An 8,338-nucleotide genomic window follows, 5' to 3' on the forward strand; every position below is an offset into this window, starting at 1 on the left:
TATATATGATTCAAAACCTCAATTCTCAAAAACTCAATACCCTGGCCGGGCGCTGTGGCTCACGCCTGTAATCCTAGCTCTTGGGAGGCCGAGGCGGGCGGATTGCTCAAGGTCAGGAGTTCGAAACCAGCCTGAGCAAGAGCGAGACCCCGTCTCTACTATAAATAGAAAGAAATTAATTGGCCAACTGATATATATATAAAAAATTAGCCGGGCATGGTGGCGCATGCCTATAGTCCCAGCTACCCGGGAGGCTGAGGCAGAAGGATCACTCGAGCCCAGGAGTTTGAGGTTGCTGTGAGCTAGGCTGACGCCACGGCACTCACTCTAGCCTGGGCAACAAAGCGAGACTCTGTCTCAAAAAAAAAAAAAAAAAAAAAAAAAAACCTCAATACCCTTAAGTTTCATAGCCATTTACTAAAGAAATGCCATATTTTTTACCATATTCCTCACTTTATAAATCACTTATTATTTTTGGCCCACTTTATATCACTATATTATAAACTAAGCAATAAGAAATAGCACTATGATCATATTAATAAGTTATTTTAAAAACTGACAATTTTATTATCCCTGCATCATATTTTTTGACACAGAGTCTCATTCTATTGCCCAGGCTGGAGTGCAGTGGTGTTGTCAAACTCACTGCAGCCACAAACTCCTGGGCTAAGCAATCTTCCCACCTGTAGCTGAAACTATAGCAAGCGCCACCACATTAGGCTATTTTTTTTATTTTTTGTAGAAGCAGGTCTTGATTTTTCCTCAGGTTGTTCTTGAACTCCCAGCCTCAAACAATCCTTCGGCATTGGGCTCCCAATGTGCTGGGATCACAGGGATGAGCCACTGTGCCCAATTCTCTGTATCATTTTAATCTTGACTTTATTATCTTAATAATCTCTCTTATAAGTGTGTTTCATAATTTCTCAGTGGTTTTTATAATATTCCTCTAAATGACTATTAATAATTTAATTTAAAAATGAAGTCGTACTTTTATCTGACAGAAAGGATGTCAATCTTATTTGACTGACTAGTTTCACCAATTAATGGCAATATTTGATCCAAAATTGAAAATTCAATGAGTAAATAAACCACCTCAAGGTTTTGACAAAAACATACTTAAAGCATATAAAATGAAAGCATTTTTCATTAAAAATATTGTTTTAGGAAGGTAGTATGAAAGTATTTCAAGTTTTCTTGGTATTTTCAGAGCAGATTGAATTAATTAAGGGAACTCTATAGGAAAGAGGAACTATATAACTTAAGAGAAATTTTAGTAAAACTTTGAATGGGTAATAAATCCCTTTGCAAGTCAAGTGTTTTTCAATCCTTTGCTTTCAGTCAAATTGAAGGATATCCTAAATGAGTTACCAGTTGATAGATCATTGAAAATAATTTTTGATGATAGGTCACCATATGATTTTGTATTGTAAATGACATGAAAGGACTTCAAAAAACTCCCATCTTCTTATTTATGTGAATAAGGTTTGTAAGCACTTACATCTCTAACTGAAAAACAGGAATAAATTTGAAACTAAATCTAGTCTCATTCTAACCATATGTAATATTCATCCACAGATATATGAACTGGGGGTGGAGTAGGTCCTATCTATTAAGAAATTTGTTTCCAGTCAAATTGTACTTTTAATTTTTAAAAATTATTTATCTATATTTGCAATATATTTGTTTTTCTCAAATGAGTACTATTAATCATTGAAATGATAAGTTTATTACACTACAGCCATAGGGACAGGTGAAAAAGCAAAACATCATTTCAATCTCAACTCTCATTTTTGTGATAAAGAATGATGAACCAAAGCAAAATTAGACACATGGAATCACATCAAGCTAAAAAGTTTCTGCACAGCAAAGGAAACAATCAACAAAGTGAAGAGACAATCCACAGAATGAGAGAAAATATTTGCAAACTACCCATCTGACAAGGGATTAATAACTAGAATATATTCCAAGTCAGACCACTTGGGGGGAAAAAAAGAATGCAGAAGGAGCTCCAATAACTCAATAGGAAAAAAACAAATAATCCAATTTAAAAATTGGCAAAGGATCTGGATAGACATTTCTCAAAAAAAGACATACAAATGGCCATTAGGTTTATGAAAAAAATGTTCCACATCATTAGTCATCAGAGAAATGCAAATTAAAACAACAATGATATATCATCTCACCTCAGTTAAAATGGCTTTTATCAAAAACACCAGCAATAACAAACACTAGCAAGGATGTGGAGAAAGGGGAACCCTAGTGCACTATTGGTGGGAATGTAAATTAGTACAACCACTATGGAGAACAGTATGGCAGTTCCTCAAAAAATTAAAAATAGAACTACTATATGACCCAGCAATCCCACTGCTAGGTATATACTCCAAAGAAGGAAATTCAGTATATCAAAAAGATATCTATACTCCCACACTTATCAGAGCACTATTCACAACAGCCAAGATTTGGAATCAACCTAAGTGTCCATCAATGGAATAATGGATAAAAGAAATTGTGGCACACATACACAATGGAATATATATAGCCATAAAAAAGAATGAAATCCTGCCATTTGCAACAACATGGATGGAACTGAAGAACATTAAGAGAAATAAGCCAAGTACAGAAATAAAAGTTTTACATGTTCTCACCCATATTGGAAGCTCAATATTAAAAACAATTGATCTCTAGATACTTGCAGATATTATGGTGACAGCTTCCTACCTATTGCAATACTTCCCCGCCTCCTATTGCAACAGACAACCCCCTTTGCAATAATTTTTTCAAATAAAGTCTCTCTCCTTACTAAAAATAAATAAATAAAAAATATAAAAACAATTGAGCTCATGGAGACAGAGGGTAGAATGATGGTTACCAGAGCCTGAGAAGGGTATCCAAGGTGGGTAGGGAACAAGGTGGGAATGGTTAATGGCTATAAAAATTTAGTAAGTTAAACAGAATGAACAATAAATATTTGATAGCACAACAAAGTGACTGTATCAAAACATTATCACACGTACCCTATAAATATATACAACCTTTATGTACCCATCATAATTAAAAATAAAAAAGTAAAAAAGCAGTATTATGAGCTGGGCATGGTGAAACACACCTGTAGTTCCAGCTACTTGGGTGGCTGAAGTAGAAGAATCGATTAAGCCCAGGAGTTTGAGGCCAGTGGGCAACACAGTGAGACTCCAACTCTTAAAAAAAAGGAAATAAAGAAAAGAAAAAGAAAAGAAATATAATGATAGTGCGATCATTAGAAGACTTCTAAGCATTAAAATACATTAAAGTAAGATAAATTATATCAGGGAAGTGTGTTGGAAATTTGAAATCAAGGATACAGAGGACCAGGCACAGTAGCTCATGCCTGCAATCCTAGCATTCTGGGAGGCCAAGGCCTCCCAGAGGATTGCTTGAGACCAGGAGTTCAAGACCAGCCTGAGCAAGAGCAAGGACCCCATCTCTACAAAAAATAGAAATATTAGCAGGGTGAGGTGGAGGGCGCCTATATAGTACCAGCCATTCAGGAGGCTGAGGCAGGAGAAAATCTTGAGCCCCAGGAGTTCAAGGTTGCAGTAACCTGTGATAAGGCCACTGCACTCCAGCCTGGGCAACAGAGGGAGACTCTGTTTAAAAAAAAAAAAAAAGATATAAAAACTTCACCTTTCAAATGTGAAGGAAGAGTTATTTATGTATTTTTTTAAATGGATGATGGTAAGTACCATATTGCTACAATATTTGGATTCCACTGGATACATCTGGAAGAGTGATATAACAGTTTTGTATAAAAAGACAATATTTATAATATATTAGAAATCACAGCTTTTACAAGTGTATAAACATGACATAGTTTAGATGTTACTTTTTAAGTGTACAAGGGGATATGAAGTTTCACAAAAAAAAAATATGAATAAAAAGATCTTAGTTTTATAAACATGGTTAGAAGACCTTGGACAAGTCAGTATCTTTGAAACTGAGTTTCCTAAACTGTAAAATGAGAATAATATTCACTCAACCTCAGGATTAAATTATATATACAATACATGATATGTGATTACATATTATAAATTATGCATGATATATACTTGTCTATTATATATAACATAAACTTACATTGTAAAACAATATAAATTGTACCATACATCACAGGAACCTCTATCAAGGAAATATTAAATTTATGAGGGACTGAAAAAATAATACCTCCTTTAATTTTAAGTCCTTTTACATGAACTGGACAAAGGAAGATATTGCATGACAAATCCCACTTGTAAGTTATGAAAACTTGATTTATTTCCAGGAGCTGAGGATTAAATAGAACATATAAATAACTAAATTCTTCATGTGTCCCAGTCTTTATAATTAAACTTAGCCAAATACTGGAGGGTATTACATAACTAGATTTGGGAACTAAAACATTACAATGTTTGATATAAAAATGAATAGGTGACTTAGATTTATAAGAAATTCTGTGAAGAGCCATCTTTACCCAGTTAGTCTTACCTTTTGAGGAAAGTAGGTTTGCAAATTCCTACCTTCATGGGGAACATTCGGCAACATAAATTATAAGGCCTGAAGCATGGTTATGAAACTAATAAGAATAACATATGTCCATTTCCTGGGTCTACTATACTCCATCTATATGGTTCTTTTTTTGTTTTTGTAGACAGAGTCTCACTGTGTTGCCTGGGCTAGAGTGCCGTGGCATCAGACTAGCTCACAGCAACCTCAAACTCCTGGGCTTAAGCATTCCTCCTGCAGCAGCCTCCAGAGTAGCTGGGACTACAGGCACATGCCACCATGCTTGGCTAACTTTTTTTCTAATTTTAGTTGTTTGGTTAATTTCTTTTTATTTATAGTAAAGATGGGGGTCTCGCTCTTGCTCAGACTGGTCTTGAACTCCTGAGCTTAAGCAATCCTCCCGCCTAGGCTTCCCAGAGTGCTAGGATTACAGGCAGGAGCCACGGTGCCCGGCCTACTCCATCTATATAATTCTTAGTAGTTCCATTCAAATGGTGCCAACTATATTCTCCAGGAAAACCAAGCATACTAAACACATCATATTCAAGCAAAACATAACTTTGCTAAGTGTATATTTTATAATCTAAATTGTTCATAATTCTACCAATAGGTTAAGTTTGATCACTTAGCAAAATGATTTGGTAAACAAGTTAATAAACTATGTATACCAAAATTGATTATATATAACTTTTTGTTAAAGTATCAAACTGCATCTGTGAAATTTCTGATATGCTCACTATTTCACAACTTTTTGCAATTGTTTTCCCAATATAATCTGCATATACAAAAATTCTGCTTATCTAGAAAAATTTGAAACTGATTAGGTTCATTAAGCCAAGATCAGTCTTCCAGCTGCCACAATGGCAATTTCAAAGATTGTTGCTTGTACATAATGTAAGAAAGATGTCATGATGGGTTTTATGAGACATACAATTACTGTGAAATTTGATTTTCAAAATAAGTGTTTAATACCAATTGAAAATGTAAATTATAAAACCACTCCAAACAAGAGAACTTATAATAGACATAAGGACATATAGACCAAATATATCAAAATAAAACATAGTGTTATGTACTGAATGTTTTCATGCCCCCAAAATTCATATTTGTTGAGGATACAAAGAAACCATCAGTGAACCAGGAAGGGTGCCCTCACCAAGAAGCAAATCTGTTGGCATCCTTATCTTGGACTCCCTAGACTCCAGAACTGTGAAAATAAATGTTTGTTGTTTAACCCACTCAGTCTATAGTCTATATATAAACTTACATTGTAAAACAATATAAGTTGTACCATATATCACAGCAACCTCTGTTTTGTTATAGTATCCTGGAACTATGACAGAAATATCGTGACAATGCATAATTAGGAACTTAAATCATGTATGTATGTATGTTTAAATTAGGAACTTAACCCTTTGCATTTGGATTTCGAGTGTGACTCGACACAGCAAAAATTAAAGAGATTAAAATTACTCTTTGAATGTATCAATAATTTGAAATATAAAAAAAAATCCAAATAAATAAATTTGTATGGAAAGAAACTCCAGTTTTTTATTCTACTGCCACATTTTGTACAATCTGGGGTATTTAAAAAATTAAATCCCGAGTAGAATAAAGGAATCGAGAAAAAAGCAAGCGAGTACAAAGGGTTAAAGCATGTATATATGTTTTCTTACTGCCAATCCAAACCCTACCTGTAACACTGCAAATGTCGTTCTACCTTTTACTTTAGCTGCCTGGCAGAAATATCCATTTGTTCTCATTCAGGCAGCACCACATTTTTGAAGGCCTGGCAGCCCAAAGTTACTAACTCCTTAACTATTACCACCCAAGTCATGCTATGTTGGCATTATAAGTTTATATATGTGCCCCACTCTATACTGGGGGCTCCAAAAGGCAGCAACTGTGTCCTGTTCATTGCTGAATCCCCAGAGCCTAATGGAGTGTCACATCCTGAAACCCTTGCCCTACATTCCCCTCGTCAATTTATTAAACCTGTCTCCATCTAACTAATCCCAGCTCTTTACTACTCTAGAGTTTGAAATCTCATAACCTTATCTACAACCAACATCTTGGAACTGGGTGCAGGTCATGTTATTTGTATTACAGAGTGTTATACTTCTATATACAATTGTTTAGTGAAAACACTGTAAAATAGTGGAAATGATGCTTATTAGAAAATCACATGGAAATAACAAGTAGTTAGACATAGGAGTCTGGAATTCAGGACTAGATGCATGAATTTGGGAGTTTGGGCATAGAGGTAGCATTTGAAGTGATGCAACTATGAATTAGGTCATTTAGGGATTGAGTGTAAGCAGAAGAATACAGGCACCCCAATGTTAAGAGATCAGAGCTTTAAAAAACAAAACAAAAAAATCTTGAAAGGACTGAGAAAGGGCAACTAGTCACAAAAGAAGAAAACCAGGAAACTATGTTGTCTGACAGCCAAATGAACAGAGTGATTCAAGAGTCATCCAGGTATGATATATTCTATTGATAGATCAAGTAGGAAAGTAAGATATTATATTTCTTTCCCAAAATAGCAAATCCTCCAAAATTGAAATAGAGAAAAACTGAAAGATACCAGTTGGTATTCACTTGCCAGTGATACAGTAAAACCAGAAGCTATAACAATATTATCTAATATAAATATTTTATTCATTTTCATTACTTGTATGCTATTCCAGAGCATCACGTCTTCCTTTTAATGTCCACATGAAACAATCTTTCGAGAACACAGCAATTCTCCTGGGCAGCATTAATTTTAAATGAAACCCTATTAAGTTGTCTTACCAGCTGAGACAGCCCGAAACGACCAGTGTCTCCCATTCAGCTGCCATCCTTTCCTCAAAAACACAAGTCTGGCATAATTTTAAGAGTAAAGATGGTTTAAAGCGCATCCCATTTCCAAAATAGAATGGGCACAAGTGCCAACTTTCACTGCGGGCTTAGAGAAAGTTAGATCCGTGGACTGTGAGCTCCTGGAAGGGATAGGCTCACTTACCACAAAGTGACGCTCAATAAATACTTTTGACTTAACTTTGGAAGAGGTGCGTTTTACAACGGGGTAAAGGCGAACTCCAGGGCACTGCGCCCTCCCAACACTGTTGCATTCCCATGCCAATACCCCACGCCGAGATGGGATCGGCGAGCTTGTGGGCACCCGCCCGTTAAATCGCACCCAGGTAGGTAAGGGCCACGAGGGACGCTGCACAACCGCATTCCGAACCCTAAGGGCTCACCCGCCTCCGGAGAGGGGAAGAAGCGCGTCCGCCGGCCGCCTCAGAGTAAGCGTCCCCGCACACCCCTCGCCTCGCCACCGGACACTACCTGAGGCAGAGGGCTCCCTGCGCTATGGAAGGAGGACCCGGGAAGGAGCAGCGCTCTCACCGGCTGTCCTAGGTCTCGGAGTCGCAGACGCCACAGTGCTCTCAGGTGTTTCCCTGCGGCCTGGGTGTGCGCACGCTCCCGCCTCGTCGCTTAGCAACCTGCGAAGCTGTCCTGTCCTCCCTGCACATCAATTTCCCCGCCCCTCCAGAGCGTGAATAGCTTTTTTAAAAAGATTTTGTTTCCGGGTCGATCCAGCTTTACGCAGCGGAAGGTCTCTTTACCTCCTACGTTTACCCTTGGGGGAGGATAAAGTCTCAGTAGCCCGCGTGTGGGTGGTGTCGCTAAGGAGTCGGTCTCTCCTCCCTCGACTACACAGGCATTCCCTCCCGCCAATTGCAGGGTGCCATCAGGCAAGACCTTTCCTCCCGAACCTAAACCATCCGTTTGCAATCGTCCTCCAATCAGAGCAGCTCGTCCTCCGGGACTA

General features: G+C 37.4%; 1 protein-coding gene across 3 annotated transcripts in view; it reads right to left on the minus strand.

The window, feature by feature from the left end:
* Nucleotides 1-8,313, minus strand: part of WDPCP (WD repeat containing planar cell polarity effector) — a 327,586-nt gene extending 319,273 nt beyond the window's left edge. For 2 of the 3 annotated variants that reach the window (XM_012764900.3, XM_012764898.3), the window contains exon 1: nt 7,912-8,313. The gene's annotated coding sequence lies outside the window, so the exon portion shown is untranslated. Of the gene's footprint in view, nt 1-7,851 lie in introns of all 3 variants that reach the window. The other variant, XM_012764905.3, reaches the window with a different exon arrangement.
* Between the last annotated feature and the right edge of the window lie 25 nt (nt 8,314-8,338).

This window comes from Microcebus murinus, chromosome 3, assembly GCF_040939455.1.
Source record: "Microcebus murinus isolate Inina chromosome 3, M.murinus_Inina_mat1.0, whole genome shotgun sequence".
Taxonomy (NCBI): Eukaryota; Metazoa; Chordata; class Mammalia; order Primates; family Cheirogaleidae; genus Microcebus; species Microcebus murinus.